This window comes from Ursus maritimus, unplaced genomic scaffold (assembly GCF_017311325.1).
Source record: "Ursus maritimus isolate PB19 unplaced genomic scaffold, ASM1731132v1 scaffold_10, whole genome shotgun sequence".
Taxonomy (NCBI): Eukaryota; Metazoa; Chordata; class Mammalia; order Carnivora; family Ursidae; genus Ursus; species Ursus maritimus.
Genome location: NW_024423344.1, coordinates 61,907,473 through 61,929,289, shown reverse-complemented (window position 1 = coordinate 61,929,289; position 21,817 = coordinate 61,907,473). Strand labels below are relative to the sequence as shown.

Here is a 21,817-nt window from a genome sequence, read left to right as displayed (position 1 = left end):
AGTAACAAAAAGAGCTTTGAGAATTCTGTATTTGATCTCTTATTGATGAGGACCCAAATGAAGGTACAGTTAACAAGGTTCTGAAAAAATACCAAGATATTTTTTCTCTGAGTTTTCTCTTAAGTGGCAAGAAGTAAAGCAATGGAGAATCAAATTAAAGATAAACATTATTCTTTATACTCCATGTGATGATAAATAAGTAATTTTAGGGTAGCTAAAATTATTTTAATACTTATTTCAAGTTTTAAAGATAGAATGAATTAGATTCAACACAAAGGACAACTACTATTACTACAATAACTACATTTGAATCAATAATTCATGTATTTACAATTCCATAAAAATCTATCAGTTCTTTCTTATTTTACTATTGCAGGTATATTTGATTCTTATAAAGGACAGTATATGATAGAATTGGGGAATATAAATTAGACCTGAAAAATCACTCGAAAATTATTTTCTTCTATGGCTCAATCTATCAATCTATTAAATCTATCAATCTATCGGTCTATTTACTATCTACCTATACCAAATATATTTATAATATTAAAATGATGAAATCTCCCCAAAAATGAGATCTAAGATAAATGTGAAAAATTCCTATGTGTAAAGTGGGCAACTTATACCAACTTTCTTTAAATTAATCTTTATATCTCTATGCAAAAGAGGGAATGTATTTTATATATACTTTAGTAGTAAACAAATTTATAGTTAAGAAGACGTTCATCTAAATATTACTTATAACAATGAAAATATGAAAATATCTTAACAATCTATCATGGCTACATAAATGCAGGTATACCTTTTTAAATGAACACTGCACAGTAGTTATAAAAGATATTATAATCTGACATGGAAAAATCTCAATCATATATTATTGTGTGAATAAAGAATGTTACAAGCAAAAACATGTATAGTATATGTCCTTTTATATAAAATAATATTAGAGCATAGGCATTCAGAAAGATATGTCTACACATATGTCTTTAACTTATAAACAATAGTTTGCCTTTGGGGAGCTTAATTTGTACTGATGTTTATTTTCTTTTTAGCTAAAGTAGTAAATGCATTGATGATCTTTCTGCAATGACTTTGAATCTTCTTATTTACCCTCCAGATATACCTCATTATTGAGACTATTTTTTGTGTCTTCTCATCTGAGGCAATTTAGATGATATAAATGTGAACAAATTCTGAGAAGTTATAGCCAAATAATAAGTAATCCTTGCATGATTGTTGCTTACTTCTGAAGAGCGAAGGAGTAGAATGCAGTTTAGTAAAAAGCACATGCACCAAAGGTCAAGTATTCTTACATAAAATATAAGGTTTTATGAGAAGGGAATAAAAAAATTCAAAGGTTCATGAACAAAAGTAAAGAGGGGCTAGGTAATTAGAAAACATGATAGAGCACAAGAAATTGCAAAGTCCCAGAGTCCAGAGTTTTCTAACTGGGATAACAGAAGACCTAAACGTTTGTTTCTATCCCTGCAGTGAAGAAAGAATAAACATCTAAAACCTCGCCCTAAAGTAAACTACGGACTTTTGGTGATTATGACATTTCAATGCAGGCTCATCGGTTGTAACAAGTGTGCTATTTGGAGCCAGATGTTGATAGCGGGGGAGGCTGTACATGTTGGGGGACAGAGGGTGTATGGAAACTCTCTGTACTTTCCACTCAATTTTTTTCTGTGAACCTAAAACAACTTAAAATAACAAAGTTTAAAAATAAAAAAAACCCTAAAGATCCTCTGCTAGCTGCTGAAACCAATATAGATGTCTTCTGGCCATGCCAAAGGACCCGACCCAAGATTCACTTGTCACATGGAGGGAGTGGTCCAAGACGGGGGTAATGGAAACCATGAATCTCTTGACACCCAGACATGAAGTCCCTTGGCATCATTTCTATTCCATTCAATTTGAAAAAGCCAGTCACCCAGTTTCAGAGAAAGAGGCCATGGACTTCCCACCTCAACGGGAAGGATGGGAAAGAACTGGTGGTCAACTTTAATCAATCATGGGAAGAAATCTCAATAGGGCACTTGGAAAAAGCATCAATTTATATTAGGTAATTGAGGTTAATCAAATTAGGAACTGTTTTATTAGATTTGATCTAGCATTATACCCCTCTTCATCTGGGTTGGAGAGGGTATGAACTCAAGAACATTGTCATCATTTTAAACAATAAAGTAGCTAAATTGCTGTATTTTATGTCTTAAAAACTACATAAATTATGGTAATGGAATGAAAAAACAAGCAAATGAAAATTAGCAACTCAAAATTCATGCATCATTCAAATTTAATTTGCATGGCATGGAACCACTAGCTTTCTTTTTAATTAAACATATTGTTATATATTGGGGCGCCTGGGTGGCTCAGTCAGTTAAGCATCCGACTGTCGAGTCAGCTCAGGTCATGGTCTCAGGGTCGTGAGATGGAGTCCTGCATCTGGGCTCTGCGCTCAGTGGGGCGTCTGCTTGAGATTCTCCTCCTCTTCCTCTGTCCCTCTCCCCACTTGTATGCTCTCTCTCTCTCTTTCTCTAAAATAAATAAATCTTTAAAAATATTATTATATAGTTGCATAAAAAACATATCAGAAGAAAATTAATTCCTATTATATTGGTGCAGAATATTTTTTTCCAAACTTACAGATAAAGGTTTGTACAACAAATGATAAAAAGAGAAAAAAGAACACTACTGTAGCAAAGAGAATAAAGCTTCCCCTCTCTCCACAGATTTCCATATTTGAATCCCCAAAACCCATGAGTATGTTACCTTACAGGCAAAAAGGGACTTTGCAGATGGGATTAAGTTAAGAACTTTGTAGTGAAAAGATTAACCTGGATTATCTACATGGGCCCAATGTAATCTACCCCTCCCATGGGTCTTCATAAGGGGGCGGAAAAAAAGTAGGAGTCCAAGAGTCAGAGGAGTTGTGATGATGGAAGCAGAGCTTGGATTGCTGTGGTCAGGAACCAAGGAATGCAAGCAGCCTCTAGAAGCTGGAAAAGGCCGCAAGAGATTCTTCCCTCGAGACTACTGAAGGAACACAACCTGTAATGGTAGCCCCAGAAGACCATGTCAGATTTCTGGCCTCCAGGACTGTCACACTGCATGAAGCCACTAGATTTGCACAAATTTGTTCCAGCAGCAATAGAAAGCTTATAAAACTATCAAAAAATTTAAAATGGAAGTTATAATTATTTCCCTTAAATGACAGCTAACAACCAATAAATCATTTATAAAAATTTTAAAACTAATTTGTATGGTACAGTACTTAACTACACTGATGTTATCTGATAAAGTCATCTAGGCCTTAGGAACTGTGATTTTTAGGTAGTAAAGTTGGTTGAAGGCATATAAAATATGCTTTGGAAAAGATGTGTCCAGAACACATAATTCCCTTCTGGGGCATATTATTAAACCAATTTTCACGTTTTGGAAACACACAGACACTCAATGGTAAATTAAATATAACCTATGTACAAATTTACTTATGTATAAATTAACCTATGTATAAGTAAATATATTTTAAATAAATTGAGCCTGAATAAAATAAAATAATAAAATAAAATAAAATGTTATTCTAACCTGTGCATTAGGACATGGAAGAAATTTCCAATTTGTGAGTTCAGGGTTCTCTCCCCATCTGGTAGTTGGCAACGTCTAATTTGTGCGGCATGTATACGTATGTGTGTGTGTGTGCAGGTGCACTCCCTCTGTTCTCCTAAATAACAACAGAATTTAGGGAAGGAATGGGGAAGAAAAGAAGCATTTCTTTGTAGATCTATGGAATTAACTTATCATTAAAAAAAACTGTGAGTGCTCACTTCCGCAGCACATATACTAAAATTGGAATGACAGAGTAGGTTAGCATGACCCCTGTGCAAGAAATTTGACATGCAAATTTGTGAGGTGTTCCACAGTTTAAAAAAAAAAGAAAGAAAGAAAGAAAAAAAATGTGAATTGAACGTATCATAATTTCATCATCTTCATTTATGGGAAATCTAAATACATTTTGTTTCATTACAATGAAATGGAGAAAGAACAAATATGCATAGCCAAGAAATGTGAGACCTAATCAGTTTCTATCATAAACTAACTGGCCATCACTGAGCCTATTTCTACACACAATAAAACAGAATGCCTCATACGCCCAATGTCATCAGCCTGCCACTGTTCTGTTTCCCATCTTAATTAGAATGGGAGCTCCAATATTAACGTATTTGCAATTTATGCTAATGAACAAGGTCACTTTCCTCCTGAAAGCCTGTTCAATTCTCTACAGTTTACAGAATCAAATCAAACTTGTTAACTCATCTTTGTAAGTTCCTTCCTGCCTTACCTTATATTTCCAATTCTCCGAATAGTTTCAAGACCAAAAAGGCACAGCCGGGAACCATGTTCTTAGCATTTCTCTACTCCTCCTAGCCTGGCCCACCTCATCAACTTCAGCCCAAGCCTCTTTGGCCAGGTGTTCAGAGGATACTGGTATAAAATGTGGATGTTCCGCAGATCCCATAAACCTTAACTGCTGAGGAGGGCATTTCTGAGGATGTAGAATAGACCTTAGGAAGGTTTGCAGTGCAGACTCCATTTGAAGATGTGCACCTGCCAGGACTTAGGCCAACATATGGGCCCCGGGGAGTCCTGCTTTCCTGATCTGTAAAAGTAGGAGAGTGTTGGCAGCATTCGCCCCATGGGGACATTGTGTAGATATAGGAACACAGTGTTTGTACAGTACTTGACTGTCTTCAGACAGTCTTGAGCTGGTCCTATAGTTATTTGAAAAAGAATGGTTTGTAAAAAGGGAGCTATAATCACCAAGGAGATGTAAGAGGGTCTTTGTTCTTCTAGAACAGAAAAGAGGGATATTAGCAGTCAAGGTAGAATCTAGGAAAATATAGTTTATTTACACCAAGTTATTTTGGCACAGGAAATACAAAGTTTCTCTTTGGTTTTAGAGGTACCTGCTTAACCACAAGAATCAGAAGTGAGGATAAATTCGTTTCTGCATTCCCTATTTGTCTATAACTGTGTGGTACTCGAGCTCTCTGAACCAGTTGTAACACCTACCGGATGTCTCATTAATTAATGAGTTGAATAAAATCTTTGACACACGTTCCTTTACGAAAAAAAACAAAAGTGGGAAAGAAAAATGGAGATGCCTACTCTCCCACGGCCCTACGGTAGGACTTCAGCCTGAATTAGGGAAGTCTGGTAATTGCAGTGATTGGTAGAAGGAGAGACGGAGTGAGTGACAAAGGGCAGCGAGTGTGATGCTCTTGTGGGTTGTGCCGCGTAAGAAAGGAGAAAATGTTCCCTGCTTCTGCAAAGGGAGATGTAACCTGGGTGGGGCTGCTCTTCATTCGCTGCCTCAGTGTCAGCGCACCCTTGATGAAGCACAGCCTGGTGGTCTTGCTCTGGTCCCTTCCCGACCCTCTCAATCCTCAGTCAATCTCCGCCACACCTGACCCCTCTGCATGGCCAGTTGTGAGCACATGTTCTTGTCTACGATTACAGTATTCATGAGTATGCACAAGGAGTAAGTTTAAAGCAACCAAGATTCACATTTTAGCAAAACGCAGTGCCTCCCTCCGTCTTGTACATGGGAGTGAGGACTTGATCACAAACGTGGATCATGACCTAATTCTCATGAGAGAGGTCCTAATTATCTCCCAATACCGTCTGCTGCCGCGTCCCCTCTCCAGCCACGACGGTGTGCTTGCCATGATCAAGCTGGGTATGCTCCTGCCTCAGAGCCTTTGCAATTCCTTCTGCTTCAGATGCTCGTCTCCTAGACAGTGTATGGCCCACTCCCTCAAATACCACTCGCTCAGTAAGGCCTCTCCTGACCACCCTATATAAAACCGAGACCTCTAGATTCCTTGGCCCTCCATATTTCTTAGTCTTCAATACAGGCCACTTTTATACACATTAGGTAGGTTGCTTTTCTCTCCCCAAAGGCAGACATGTGTTTTGTGCTGACAAAACCGAGAACAGAGGCTGGCACCTTGTAGGTATGCATTACGTCTTTACGAAATCAGTATTTGTTGAATGAATTAGCATTCGGGATATTTTTGGTCAACCAAAACACGTCTAAATAGCATTCATTTCAAAACTGCTTGGTGCAACAGGAAAGCAAGAAGTACATTTTTTTGTTGTCCATATTAAACTAGCTAAAATTTGAATTTTTGATATCTCAAGGAATTTTCTTTGGCTTTATGGAAAGTTCACTAATCCAGAATATTCTGTGACCCCTCAAACCAAAATATGGTTCATTCAATTCTGTCTACATATATTAATCTGGAGATAAAGTTTACATCTTTAATCTTGTTACAAATGTTTAAATGACTACTTATGAACCTCACAATTTTAAGAATGTAAACCCTTTAATAATCAATTACCACATCCAATTAGTTCACAATCATTGAAATATACATTTGGGACTAGGGCTCATTTCAAATCTCAAAATACAAAGTCACTTAATTCAGAACTCCATCTGTGCCTCAGTCTCTGGAGTCTGACAAACAGTCTCCAAATTGTCTTCTGAGTTTTCATCAAAACAAGACACCAGTTTGGAATCTATTTTAACATTACTTGCACTATATGGGGACTCACATTGCATCTGCTTTGATTTTTCTCTAATGAAAGTTCCTAGTTGTTCTGTGTCAGAAAGGATGTAAGTATTCCCTAGAAATAGCGCTTTTATTTAGAATGCAACAATAGAGAAAATCGAAGCCCCAGATCTTATATTTCCTATTCATAAAACTGTAATTGGCCTTTTTATGTCTGTGCTACCCTTGAGACACAGGGAATTAATTTTATGTCCACGAGCATATATAGGATACCCATAAAACTCAGAATAGTTCAAATTCTCATCCCCCAAAAAGAATTAGAAATACAATCAAAGCATATTTTTCTTTAATCTTGGGGATTCTGTATAGTTTAATGTGACCTCTTGAGATGATATTAAATTGAAGTTATTGTAAATAATGGGCAAAGGAAGAACTATGGTATAATGTTTGCAATAGTATTGTAAATAGAGAACAAATCCCCACCAAATTTACATTTCACTTGCAGGATGAAGCAGACTCCTTGCAGATATCAAATGTTTATACTCTCCTTTGTTATAGTTGCTACAAGTACAAGCCCTGTTAGCTCACTAGGTTCAAAGTCTGGTTTCACTACTCTGTATGACCTAGGTATGGCTTAGACTTGCTAACATACGGCAAACCTCATTTTACTCATATCAATAGGAATAAAAATGCCTACATCAAACCTTGGGGACAGGTAAGCCCCATGTAAATTAATATACATAAAATACCAGCATGATTTCTGATTCACAGTAAATGCTAAATAAATTGTCACCAACACTACGGCCAATCAGACAGAATAGACATCATAATATTAGCTCGCAAGGAGGTGACAGTTCCAGAGGCAGAAAGTTGCCTTGTCAAAAAAAAAAAAAAAAGCAAGTATACAACTTTTCCAAAAGGACAAAAGTAAGTCTTGGCTCATTCAAGTGCTGAATAAAATCATGATACTGTGCATTAAGCACAAACACAAAAATAAGGACACGCACTGTTATCCTCTAACACGTGCAGTAAAAATGGCATGTGCGGTATTTCTCTAAGCTCTCTGACCATGAAGCCATGTTTTCTTTGTGTGATCCTTTAAATATTTCTGAAAACACTGGGTTTTATTATAGCACAGTTTGGAAAAAGGCGTCCTAATTTTTTGCAGACTTTTACAAACTCTAGTTAAAACATTAGGAAAAATGTTTGAGATTTAAAATTAAATACTAGGGGTGCCTGGGTGGCACAGCGGTTAAGTGTCTGCCTTCGGCTCAGGGCGTGATCCCAGCGTTCTGGGATCGAGCCCCACATCAGGCTCCTCCACTATGAGCCTGCTTCTTCCTCTCCCACTCCCCCTGCTTGTGTTCCCTCTTTCGCTGGCTGTCTCTATCTCTGTCAAATAAATAAATAAAATCTTTAAAAAAAAAATAAAAAATAAAATAAAAAAAAAAAAAAAAAAAAAAGCAAGTATACAACTTTTCCAAAAGGACAAAAGTAAGTCTTGGCCCTGCGTGTCCTTATTTTTGTGTTTGTGCTTAATGCACAGTATCATGATTTTATTCAGCACTTGAATGAGAATACACTCATACACACCCAAAACAACTTATTCTTTTTAAGATACATATTATGTTCTCTTCATTCCTCCCTCCATACGTGAAATCGATAATGTAAAAAAAAATTCCCTAAAGCAATGAACAAATATCAAAGTAATTCACAATTTCTTTATTGATATAGATTAATGTACAGTAATACAATCTGTACATATTTCCAGATATGCGTGTATAAAGTTTTTGGTTTTTTCTACAACTAAGATTACAAGAATCTGAGTAACATCTCAAAAAACAAAAAAGAAGAAAGAGGGGACAATAAAGGAACCAAACAAGAAAGAAGAGAAAGAAAAGGAAAGACAGAGACAGACAGAGAGAGAGAGAGGGAGAGAGAAGGAATAGAACAGAACCATCAGCCTGCTAAACCAGCCCTATGAGGAATCCTCTCTTTCCACATCTCCCTTTTCACATGTCTGGTCTAGAGGACAGCGGTCTTAGAGCTGTGGAACACACACACTCCTCTTCACGTGCTCTTTTTGTTAATTTCTACATGAGAGGGGCTCTAGCTTCTCTCTTACCTTCGCTTTGTAATCCTGGTGCTAATCAAGGCTGAAATTAAAAGATTCCATCCTAATGATTTGTTTCACCTCATTAGCCTAAGAGGCTGAAGTCCCTAACTTAAAAGTGGCTTTACATCTTTCCCTGTCTCAATAATCTCTGTGGAACTAAAGAACCATCGTGCCACAGAACCTTGCTTTTCAAAGTATGGACTCAAGACGGGCAGGCTGGGCATCACCAGGGACCTGGTTAGAAATGGAGAAGCTCATTCCCTCCTCCAACAAACGCAGAAGCAGAATATGCGCTCGCGCTACCAGGTTTCCTAGGAGATTCATATGCATATTAAAGTTTGAGAAGCACTGTAATAAAGGATTATTAATAAGGATGGCTTTAATTCCCCAACTGTGCTCCTTTAAAAATTAGTATCTTCCAAAATGTTTTCTACAAAAATGAGTTCTATAATCAAATGTATTTTAAAAATATGAAATTAAATAAAGTTAAGCCAATTTCCTTTCTGCGACTTCTTGGAGCCACTGTTATCCTCTAACACGTGCAGTAAAAATGGCATGTGCGGTATTTCTCTAAGCTCTCTGACCATGAAGCCATGTTTTCTTTGTGTGATCCTTTAAATATTTCTGAAAACACTGGGTTTTATTATAGCACAGTTTGGAAAAAGGCGTCCTAATTTTTTGCAGACTTTTACAAACTCTAGTTAAAACATTAGGAAAAATGTTTGAGATTTAAAATTAAATACTAGGGGTGCCTGGGTGGCACAGCGGTTAAGTGTCTGCCTTCGGCTCAGGGCGTGATCCCAGCGTTCTGGGATCGAGCCCCACATCAGGCTCCTCCACTATGAGCCTGCTTCTTCCTCTCCCACTCCCCCTGCTTGTGTTCCCTCTTTCGCTGGCTGTCTCTATCTCTGTCAAATAAATAAATAAAATCTTTAAAAAAAAAATAAAAAATAAAATAAAATTAAGTTAAATTAAATACTGGAAAAATTATTTATGTAAAATAGTTAATTCTCTGAATATTGAATTGGAAAACAGGCGATGTTTGCTCCTGCCTCCTCCCTGATGTCTACAGGCCCATTACCCTCCTTCTGCCTGTTGGAGTCAGGGGCTTGGCACTGATTTCAATGGAATCTCAACATTTTTTGGTATGTTCGGTCTTGAAATTTCTCCCTCCTCTTGCCCCATATCAAAATAAGAGTTTTCACTATGTTTCTCCAAAGGAAGAAACCACCATAAAAACAATGTGTTAAAGCCATCCTCTGATAAGTCATATCTGAAATTGTCTAAATGTGCTGTTCCTTTGGTTTTTTTTTAAAGATTTTATTTATTTATTGGACAGAGATAGAGACAGCCAGCAAGAGAGGGAACACAAGCAAGGGGAGTGGGAGAGGAAGAAGCAGGCTCATAGCAGAGGAGCCTGATGTGGGGCTCGATCCCAGAACGCCGGGATCACGCCCTGAGCCGAAGGCAGACGCTTACCGCTGTGCCACCCAGATGCCTCTCCTTTGTTTGTTTTTTAAATAGAAAAGATCTAGGCTCTAAATTGCCTTTCCGCAATGCCAAAAGAATAAAAAATAAAAAGTTACATTTATTGCTATAATTCAAGCACACCATACCTAAAACCCTCCCTGTGAATATCACACACATGGACTCTAATGGACAGCTGGAATGAAGAACAGTCAGGTACTAAGAACTCATCAAACTTCCAAATATAAACACATTTGTACACACTCCTCATTTCCTATTATAATCTTACTTTCGACAGGGGCCCCATGTTTCTTTCTCACTTATTTCATTATTTAAAAGCCTTTTAAATGTTTTTCTATCATTTTCCATGTTCTAAGAAGACAAGTGTTACAGACATGAAGAGTTTCATGGCCAGCTTTCTCTCCTTTCCACTTAGAGCTTATCATGGACAATTCATATATATAAAAAAGAAAAAAAAAAGCAAGCTAACACTGCATTTCTTTTCAAATTCCTCCAGACATAATATTTTCTGGCCAAAAAAAAAAATCTCATTTTTAGACTCCTTTTTCTCTTCACTTCTATCATAAAAATGGAGGCTGGCTGCTCTTTTTATTTATTTTTTGGCCATATTGACATAAAGTTAATTAAGATTTCAATCTAGTTTTATCTAGGACCAAAAATTGTAATTATTCCATTATTTTCAATATTGCCTTTAGAGGCAATTCATGGTTAAAATATTACAAAATATTATTTTATGTAATATCAGTAGTCTCACTCATTTTGGACTATCCTCCCATGCAGCATTTCATAAAGGAACCATTAATCATCATTACAGTTAATTCCCCAAGAAAACAACTAAGCAGAATTGAGAATATGAAAAAAGCTCAATGGTACATAAACACCTATAATTCCTGCTTCCCTTGAGGCTTTTTATTTGGAGCTAAGATTTTAAAGCAATGCTAGTTTACTCTCTCCCCATCTTTATTTATTCAACAAATATTCACTCAATGCATATTAAATGCTAGGCTCTGTTCCATACTTTGGAGATTTAGGAAAAAATTTTTAAAAAATAAACATACATTATAAGGTCAGGAAATGATAAGTGCTAAAAGGAAAATTAAAGCCATTTAAACAAACAGAAAATGACTTGAGTACGGGAACAGGCAGTTGTCTTCCTGGACCATGAAAAATAACAGAAAATGAATAATTTATAGATACATATGTTGATACAGACATATAGTTAAATATAGATATATTTGGTCAGCTGTATATTAGGTATATATTTTTGATCAGATTATCCCAATTATACTGTCAATTTAGGTAAAAACCATCACTCCGTTTTAGCTGTTCTCAAAATGTTTATCAATAAGGCACGCTCCTATGAATTTTTTGTATGGCCCATATTTTTCAGGCCATACCAAAACTTCTCTTGAAATTTGCTAAAAATGTGCATAGCTATTTTCATTTGACATGATAAGAGAAGAAAAAAGAAACTTTATCTTAGTCATATAGAAAGAAATCTATTCCAACTGAACTGTATTTCAATTGAAAGTCTAGATTATGCTAACAATTATTGTGGTGTTTTGTGTTTTCTTTTTAAGGAAAAAAAAGTAAAGACTCAGAAATACTCAGTGGGATTCTTTTTGTCATTTATTTTGTCAATATAATCACCAAACCACTGGTCAACTTAATAATGAAATTGAGAAACAAATCGTTATGTGCTGCTTCATACCATAGAAGGAAAATACATGATTTAATTACATTTAAAAATTTTTAATCACGTATTCAGGCAAATATATTGTGAAACCAAATTTCTTTAAATTCAACATGGGAAAGATCATGAAATATTGTTGTAAGAATCAGAAAAGTCAGTGTATAAAACAGAAACTCTATGAAGTAAAAAAACACTATGTGTTTTCAAAACTTACACCAAATGTACTAGCAATGGTTGCATTGGCCTTCTGGAGAGATCTACTGATGTAGACAATTCGAGTATGTGAGGAACCCTTTTGCCCTCGTGGCTGACTTTTAATATTGTCATTCCGAAACCCTGTCCTCCAATTCATTTGTGTTTTAATTCCTCTGGAGTGTTTGAGGGGACGTATCAAAAGATTTCTATAAATATCTAAGATTTATAGAATGGGAGAAGATATTTTCAAATGACACTGCAGATAAAAGGCTGGTATCCAAGATCTATAAAGAACTTCTCAAACTCAATACACGAGAAACAAATCATCAAATCAAAAAATGGGCAGAAGATATGAACAGACACTTTTCCAATGAAGACATACAAATGGCTAACAGACACATGAAAAAATGTTCAAAATCATTAGCCATCAGGGAAATTCAAATCAAAACCACATTGAGATACCACTTTACGCCAGTTAGAACGGCAAAAATTGATAAGGCAGGAAACAACAAATGTTGGAGAGGATGTGGAAAAGGGGAACCCTCTTACACTGTTGGTGGGAATGCAAGTTGGTACAGCCACTTTGGAAAACAGTATGGAGGTTCCTCAAAAAGTTAAAAATAGAGCTACCCTATGACCCAGCAATTGCACTACTGGGTATTTACCCCAAAGATACAGACGTAATGAAGAGAAGGGCCATATGCACCCCAATGTTCATAGCAGCACTGTCCACATAGCTAACCTCTGGAAGGAGCCGAGAGTCCTTCAACAGATGAATGGATAAAGAAGACGTGGTCTATGTATACAATGGAATATTACTCAGCCATCAGAAAGAACGATTACCCAACATTTGCAGCAACATGGACAGGACTGGAGGAGATTATGCTAAGTGAAATAAGTCAAGCAGAGAAAGACAATTATCATATGGTTTCTCTCATTTATGGAACATAAGGTATAGCAGGGACAGCGGTAGGAGAAGGAAGGGAAGAATGAAGGGGAGGGTAAACAGAAGGGGGAAAGAACCACGAGAGACTATGGACTCTGGGAAACAAACTGAGGGCTTCAGAGGGGAGGGGGGTGGGGGAATGGGATAGGCCGGTGATGGGTATTAAGGAGGGCACGTATTGCATGGAGCACTGGGTGTTATACATAAACAATGAATCATGGAGCACTACATCAAAAACTAATGATGTAGTGTATGGTGACTAACATAACATAATAAAAAATTTAAAAAAAAATTTCTATAAACATCTAAGATTTTATCACAGTTTAGTCAAGTCTCAGTTTTGTATACACAGTTAATATAATCAAATAGCACATTCATAACAAAATATATCTTATTTATAATAATATGTGCATAATCTTTAATGGAATATTATGAATATAATCAGAACATATCAAATGATTATACATACTACAGATAAAATATTATTACATAGTATATAGAATTCAACAGCAACAACCCTGTCAGATGTGTTATTATTATTTCAAATACACTTACGAGGAAAATAAGGCCGAACCTTGATCATTTGGCTCCATGTCCCCACTTTCATGGTACAATGTTACCCATTATCCAAGGTCTTTACTATATTCAGCTGGGTTTCTGGGACATAAATTGAGTTATATCTCAATTAATGATGCCTAAGAAAAAATCATTCTATCACATTTTCTATGAAAAATAAAAGCAGAAGGAAAAGAGCAGTACCATTGTTTGATTTTAAAACCCCTTTGTGAGCTTACAGATAGATATAGATCTCTAGCTGTTTAATGTACATAACTTTGTAGCTCTAATTCTCTTTTTCACCTAGAGTTAGGCCCCATATATCAGACTTCCTCCATGCCTCTCTTTGTTTCCAGGAGGATGGCCTCACGGGCTTCCTTCTATCGCATCGCTGCATTTCTAATTTAAAGTTAACTGAGTGACTTAGAACATTTATCATGAGGCTTGACTTCTGGCCACATCACTGATCACTCGCAATAACTGGCTTCAGGGTCTTGGTCAAATCACTTAACCTCTCTAAGTCTCAGTTTCCTGCCCCCCCAAATAACTTAAATTAGTAAATTCTATTGTCGTTTTTAAAAATCCATGAATAAAAAATTGATCTTGAGTATGTACTGTGTATTACTAAAGCACTGTGTTCAATATTAAGGGAGGAGTTTAAAAAAAAAAAAAAAACCTCAATATCACAGCACCTCATCCCTTTATGTTTGCTGAAAAAAGGTTAACTAAAAACTAGAGCTACTAGTTAAAATATGGGTTAAAAGGTTTAAAATACAACTGCTGGAGAAAAACATCTGTATATACAACACAAGCCCTTTATTGACTTTGTGGCTTTATAAATGCTGGAAGACACGGGAACAACAACAACAACAATAATACAAGTCATCACATCACGTGTCACACAGTATGTGGAAGATACATTGCTCTCCTGACTATGGGAGCAAATGGGGGAAAACTACGTAAGGGGCGGAGAGAAAGTCAAAGAAAAATGAGAAAAAAGTCCAGTTGAGGAAGAAACCCATTATTATTTTACGATTCTAGGTGCATTTTCATGATCAGCAACCATTTCTCTGATGATGGTCGACATTTTTATGCTGTCTTACTGAGGTTTCAGATACGAGACAATTTAATCGGTGTTGTTTTTATGACATATCCTGCTATAAGAGAAAATGATTCAAGATTATCTAAAATAATTTTGCTGTAACACTGTAGTTGTTAGCATAGGTTTGTTTTCTTTCTCTTCATTCTGGGTTCATGTCAAACCAAACTAAATGGAAGCAGGAAAAGGAAAATGATCTATGGTATCACTGTGGGTTCGCGTTTGGAAATTAAATTCCCTTTGCACTAAGGAGGCAAATGTAAAGTCACTTAACTCCATTGCTTTAATGAGATAAGAACAGACCTCATAAGTGCCTTTGAAAATTACTCCTCATTGTTTTATAAAAACATCAGTGATTTAAAAACATTAAAGGGGCATCTATAGGCATTTAAGGACACTGCAAAAATGGCCACACAGAGTTATTAAAATGACAGCAGTCTGCTTGCTGTTATCTGCTGCTAAGAGGTAGGAAGAAAATGTATTTTTGACTTCCTTTGCAATGATGAAAAATCCCATCTCCCTCAAATCTATGGGGCTTTTTTGCAAGTACTTGGGAAGCATAACATCTTTATATTTGAAGGATTTTCTAATAAAATGCGTAACTGTGTGACTAATCAGCAGAATAAATTGGAAGGACTGAAAAAACTTTAGGGCGGGAGTTGCTGCCTCCTCCTTGGCATGCAGCAGCTGCTTCCTTTGGAAGGAGAGATCTGATCGGTGAAATGGTAAGAGTCTGATATCTATTTCCTCAGAAGCTTGAATTGGGAAGAGCAAAGTCCTAATCTTAGATGCTCATGTGTTGTTGCTCCCTCTTTGTCAGTCTACCACTCTTGGATCCCGGTTTTAGAAACTACCTGCCTGTGAGTCCTATGCATTCTGCTGACCAATCTTGCATTTTCCATGCAGTAAACCAAAAAGAACAATCTATGCCTTGTGCAGTAAAGTTTTCAGTTATTCAGCTGCTCTCTTGGTACTATTTTTGTACAAATTCTATGGAGGGAACAAGAAAAAGGAAAAAAAGATTTGGTTTGAAGCCCAAGCTATATTTTTTAATCCAACTCTGCATCTATAATAAAGCAGACAATTTCTGTTGTTTATTTCCAGATAGGTTCTGAATCATGAGGGCATGAAATGGGTTGGTTAACTAACCAAATCAAATACTGTGAGTGATGACAGTGGTCATGCTAAAACTACTCTCACTAGCCCTTTCAAGTTGAGCAAGCCTAGAGTTTTCATTCCTGCTAGAAGCAGACATCTTAAAAGGTTTTCCTTTTAAAACTCTCTTTGAAAGATGCTAGGCCTTAACAGAACAAGATCTGGGTGAATTATGTGGATAAAGTCTTTATCATGATCAAATTCGGTTAGTATATTTAATCCTCATACTATATTTCAGAGTTCATTAAAGTCTGGAAATCATACATCTGGTTGATACTGGATGCTGGAGTTTAACACTCTCGGTATCTACCCTACCAGCTTGCTGGGGATGGGCAGCAAAAACTACAATTCCCAGAATCCCTTGCAGCTAGGGCTTCAGATATAATTTAGATTCCATCAGTTAGATATCCTTCTGGAAGATCTCCATTCAGAACGGAATCATTTGATAAAATAAAAGAAACTCTTTGGGCTGGCAGAAGCGACTACCCAGCATCCAGATTAAGCAGTGTCCTGACTACTTTCTGAGACATCAGCTGTGGTGGCAGCCTCTGATTCTGTAACTTGCCCATCATATGGAGGCAGTTGAACCCATGCAGACCAATTCTACCCAGCATGGGACTATTCCAGAAGCTTAGCCTAGGATCTTGTTTTTGTAACCCTACTAATCTATCTGTGAGATAGCTTTATCCCTTCAATAAACAGGTTATTCTTAAACAGGATAAAGTATAACCTTTGCACGTAGTTAAGAACCTGGGCTAATATATGAGTAAAAACAATTCAGGATAGAGAGAAGAATTTAAGGTAAATCATAGATTATAAAACAGAGAATAAACTTGCCCAGGAAATACTGTATAGGGTAGAACTAAGAAAAATACACTACGAATCATGGGGAGGTTGAAGCCAAAGGGGATTCAACTAGATACGTAGATCAACTCTATAAGGCTGAAGCCAAAGAAATCACATTATGTTATGCATTGAGAATTACCATTCCAGTTGAAGAAGTCACACTGTAAGAACACAGCCTGAAGAAAAAGGGAACACTAACATAATTTGACTTAAATGGCAAACCTACCCTGTAGGACTCAATGGTCACCTGCTGGAAAAGAAATACATTGTTGCTGTCAGCTACTAACCTGCGGAACCATTCCTATGTATTTCTCAAAAATTTTAGTTCCTGGTTCACTCCTACTCTGTCCGTTAGAATAACTGACTTATAATTTCTATATAATGCACTAATTTTTTTCCAATACCCTGTATTCTTAATGTCATAAATGCTTCCATTCCAAGGATATCTACCTCAGTCATTCCCTCCAGTGTCAAGTCTTAGACCTTAGTCTTCACCACTCACTGTAACACATGCATGGAACCATGATTATGTGATATACATAATCACAATGTAATGAGTCCCTTTCGGCAATGGACACCTCTAATCTATCTGGCACATGACCTCCAAGTTATTTGTACAATTATCTTTCTCTGTCCCCTGATACACTTCCTCTTTCCTCACCCAGTTTAAATTCCACAGTCTGTTGTAATCACTCTTGTATACCTTCCTCACCTCCCTTACCCCCTCACTTTTTCCAGCTTGCTTGGCACCACTGCAACTCTGGTTCAAACCAGCTTTTTCCCCATTCCATGAAGAGACCACGTAACTGAATATGGCTGGAAAGTAACACACGCCATTCTGACAAATTCCACTTTAAACTCATAATTCTCAAAGGCCTTTAAAGCATAATTATCCTATCCTCCCCTTCTTCTTGGCTATTATTTCTTCTAATATTTTTTTTTCTTTTTCTCTCTACCCACTTCTGAAATTTCCATTTAGTTGGTATGCTTAACGGTCTCCCACATTTATCTGATACTGTTCATTTTTCTTCATACTTTTTCCCTCTTTGTTCTTCAGATTACATTATTTCAATTGATTTTTCAAGTTTGCAGGTTCTTTCTTCTAATAAAGTCTATGGCTAGACCCTTTTACTGAATTTTTCATGTCTGTTATTGTATTTTTCAACTCATTTTCCATTTTTTTAAATAATTTTGTTCTCTATTGCTATTTATTCAAATAATTTTTATTTATTGATATTCTCTATTGATAAAATATTGTCATTGTATGTTCCTTTAATTCTTTAAGCATGGTTCTTTTATTTCTTTGAACATATCTGAATGTATTTATAATAGTTGCTTTGAACTATTTGTCTGTTAAGCCCACCCAGCAGTTCCTCTCCATGGCAGTTGCTAACACTGCTTTTGCTCTTGCATACGGGTCACACTTTGCTGTGTCTTTGCACATCTCATTTTTTTGGAAAATTAGACATTTTAAATAATATATTATGCAAATATGGTTACTCCTCCCCCTCATCACAGGTCTTGTTGTTGTCTGCTTGGCCATTTGGTTTTCTTTGTTATTGTATTTTGGGGACGGGCGGGGGGGTTGACTCATGATTTGGATCAGCTAATTCTGCACAATCTATTTCCCCAGCAGTGTGTACATCCTCAAATATGCTTCTGCTTATATATTTTTGTATTTGTTCTTATCTTTTAGCCTGGCTTTTTCGAGGTCACTCCTGGGTTATGATAAGCCACTTACGGGTGAAAGATGGTACTTATGGCCCCTTAGCAAGTTAGATTTCTGCCCTTTACTGAATGGATGGATGGATGGATGGATGGATGAACAGATGGACAGATGGATGATAGATGGATGTCTTGAAGGTGGCTCTCACAGTTCAGAGCACTTACATTTTTTTTTGCTCTTCTTTCAGCAAAGGATAGAAGATTGATATTTCCCTTCCTTGATTGCCAAGGAGTCTGGTCTAAAACCCTGTGTGTGATCCTTCAGGCAAAGAATAAGCAATTAAAAGACTTCACCTGGCAAGCCTCAGGGAGGAGAGTTGGTCTGTCCACCAGATTTGCAGGAGCAAATGCAGGCCAGTCTGGAAAGTGAGTTGCAGTCAGGGACTCAGAATTCCTGGCCAGCATCTTTTCTGTGTAACTACATTCCTAGTCCAGGTGCCTCCATCCAGAACACTCTTAATGGTGCACCCTTCCCAGTGTCCCTGCCCAGACCTCTTTAACAGGGGGAGGAGTGGAGATTTTGTTCTACACTGACTCGGTACTCAGTACTTCTCCACTCCTACGCTTCCCCCTCTCCCTGCCCTCCTGCCCCAGGGTTTATAAAAGGGCAGAACTTCTTGTTCAAAGCTCCCTTGGTGGTGAGATGATTTCCTCCATTTTTGCTGATATGTCTGTTTCTTGTCCAGGGCCATTCCGCGGGGAAAAATGAAACATCTGGGAGCTGATACCTTCTTTCTGGCCTCTTGTTTATGCTACTGTAATACGTGAATAAAGCCTTCATCATTATTGTCATTTTGACTTGTCTTAACCAATTACTTCAACACCTGGCAGCTCAGCTCATGACATCATCTCTGAGTGGATACAGCACTGGGCTTGCAAACAGTTTCCCAGAATTTTCCGGAGACGAGTGTGACTTTCTTTTTAAGCCTGGCTTCTTAGGAGTCGCCCCTAGCCAGTTGCTTAATGTTCAGTGTTTTGCAGAAGTTGTATTTAAGCCTTGAGACTCCTGCCGCTTGTTGACGTGTCTGTGTGAGGTTTGGGAAGATGCTTCACAGTTGGCCTCATAACACGTTCTGCCTGTTCCTCAGGCAATGCAGCCTAGTGCACGCTTGAAGTCGTCCTGCCCCCCAGAATGAACTGTGATCTCAAGAGGACTCTCCTGGTTTTCTGTCATTTGCCTGGTATGATAGAGCTCAAGGCCTCATCTTAACGCCTCCTGAGGAAATAAATTGCTGTTGTTTGAAACACCCCGACTGTAGTATTTTGTTATGGCAGCCCTAGCAAACTGTAATATAGACAACAACTCTGACTGCTCTTATTGAAATTTAGTAGAATTCTTGAATTAATATTTCTGGACTGTTTGTGTTCTGCTGAAGGCCAAGGCCAGGCAGCCCCAAGATAGGCCACTTTGGCATGAAGATTATTTTGAGTTAAAAAGCAACCAAAACCCAACAGATTCAGGAAAAGCTCTTTCCCTCCTCCACAACTGCCTAAAATAACTTAGATCGAGGACCTGCTCCAGGAAGAGAGCTGTCACCATAGACAACTACGTTATACTGTGACCCAGGTAGTGTAGACAGGGAGGAACCCGTTTGATCAAATCCTCTCTGTCCCATTGTTTCTGAGTGGCCCAGCAAATACGTGTTTACCAAACATTTACTCTTTTTTCATTCTTCCTGTGAATTGTATTCCTTCCCTCTGAAGACCGAGACCCCTTACCCTCTTCTCCTGAGTTCAGAAAGGTATATATACCTCATTTTGCCTGACTGTCTCTGGAATTTCACATCCACGTGGATTCCCCATTCACGTACTATTAAATTTGAGTTTTCTCCTGTTAATCTGTCTCATGTCAATTTGATTCTTAGTCTGGCTAGAAGGACCTTGAAGGAGACAGGAATTCTTGATCCCCAATAGCCATTAGAACAATCTACAGAAAATGGTTGTTGGTTCTTTTATTATTATTTTATAGCTTTCAACAAATAGGCTGCTGTTATACTGAGGAGAAGGAATTCTGAACTCCTCACTTCAGGGATGGCTCCCTACTCTCTCTACCATCGTGCGGCCCCCATTCTCTCCTGATAATTCCCACTGGCACACCAACTTGCTGTTACCTTCCCTTTCTGAAAATCACAAATAAAAACGAAGCAAAACAAAATACTTAAAGCAAGAACAACAACAAAAAACTTGTCTTGATTCACTTCCTCTATCAGCTTGCATCCAGTTTCTTGCTCCTTTTTGGCAAAAACTGTCCAAAAATTTGACCAGACTTACGGTCTCCAATTCTTGTCTTTCTGCCCTAAACCCACTCCCATCTGGCTTTACTCCCACCACACCTCCTAAACTGCTCTGATCAAGTTACCAATTATTCCTTGTTGCTAACCTCAATAGTCAATTTCAAACATCTTCTTAAGTGAATTGCTAGCAAGATTTTACATGACTGATCATGTTTTCCTCAGATGTCCTTTCTTCATTTGACGTCAAGGAAAACACAATCACTTGGCCTTTTTCCGATCTCCTTGGTTGTTCCTTCTCAGCTTAATGCCCTTGCTTCTCCACTTTTCACCTTCCTTTTCAAGTTAGAGCCCCTAGCTATGCTGCCGTGTTCTTTTCACTGCTCTAGTTACACTCTCTCCCCTGGGAACCTCTTCTTTTTTAAGAATTTGAGTAACACATATATACCCAAAACATGTCAAACATGTATCTCCAGCCTAGATCACATTCATGAACCCCAGTCTTAGGTACCAACTGCCTACTCGGCATTTCTCTTTAGATAAACCATTAACACTTTAGTTTTTTCATGAACCAATCTGCCAACCCACAACCTGTTCTACCACCGCATGCCGTCTCACTTTGTGCCAATTCTTTCAGTCCTGGTGATCAAATCAAAAATTTGGACTGAACCTAAATTCTTCTTTTTCTCTTGTGTCCCATATCTGGTCCAACAGAAATCTCTCTTGCCACTATCTTTTCAGTATATCCAAAAGCCAATCACTTGTCAACATTTCCACTGCTGATACCGAGTGCTGCCTGCCATCCTCTCTCACCTGAACAACAGCAATTATCTTTTAATCCCTTAATCCCCTACCTTTGCCACTCCCACTGGTAGACAGTTCATATCAAAGCAACCACAGCAATCATTAGAAGAAGCAAGGAAGACTCTGTTACTCTCCTAAAAATCTGCTCCAAGTCCTCCAGTGACTACCCATTTCACTCAGAGTAAAATTCAAAGACCCATAAAGCCACAGAGGATCTGTTTCTTCATCATCCACCCACCTTTGATCTCTGACTTCTCTCCTTACTCTGCTTCAGCCACATGACATTCATACAATTTTTTAAACCTTCAAAACACATCCCAGCCTTTCCAACGTTGCTCGAGATGTTCCCTCTTCTCCGGGTTCTCTTCCCCAAGTGTCAGCATGGCTAG

General features: G+C 37.6%; 1 protein-coding gene and 1 non-coding gene across 2 annotated transcripts in view; one reads left to right on the top strand and one right to left on the bottom strand.

Annotated features, from left to right (window-relative positions):
* Positions 1-21,817, bottom strand: part of GPC5 (glypican 5) — a 644,069-nt gene that overhangs the window by 82,619 nt on the left and 539,633 nt on the right. The gene's annotated exons all lie outside the window — the stretch shown is intronic.
* Positions 3,820-3,927, top strand: LOC121101506. The gene has a single exon (XR_005833519.1). It is a non-coding gene; the product is annotated as a U6 spliceosomal RNA (small nuclear RNA).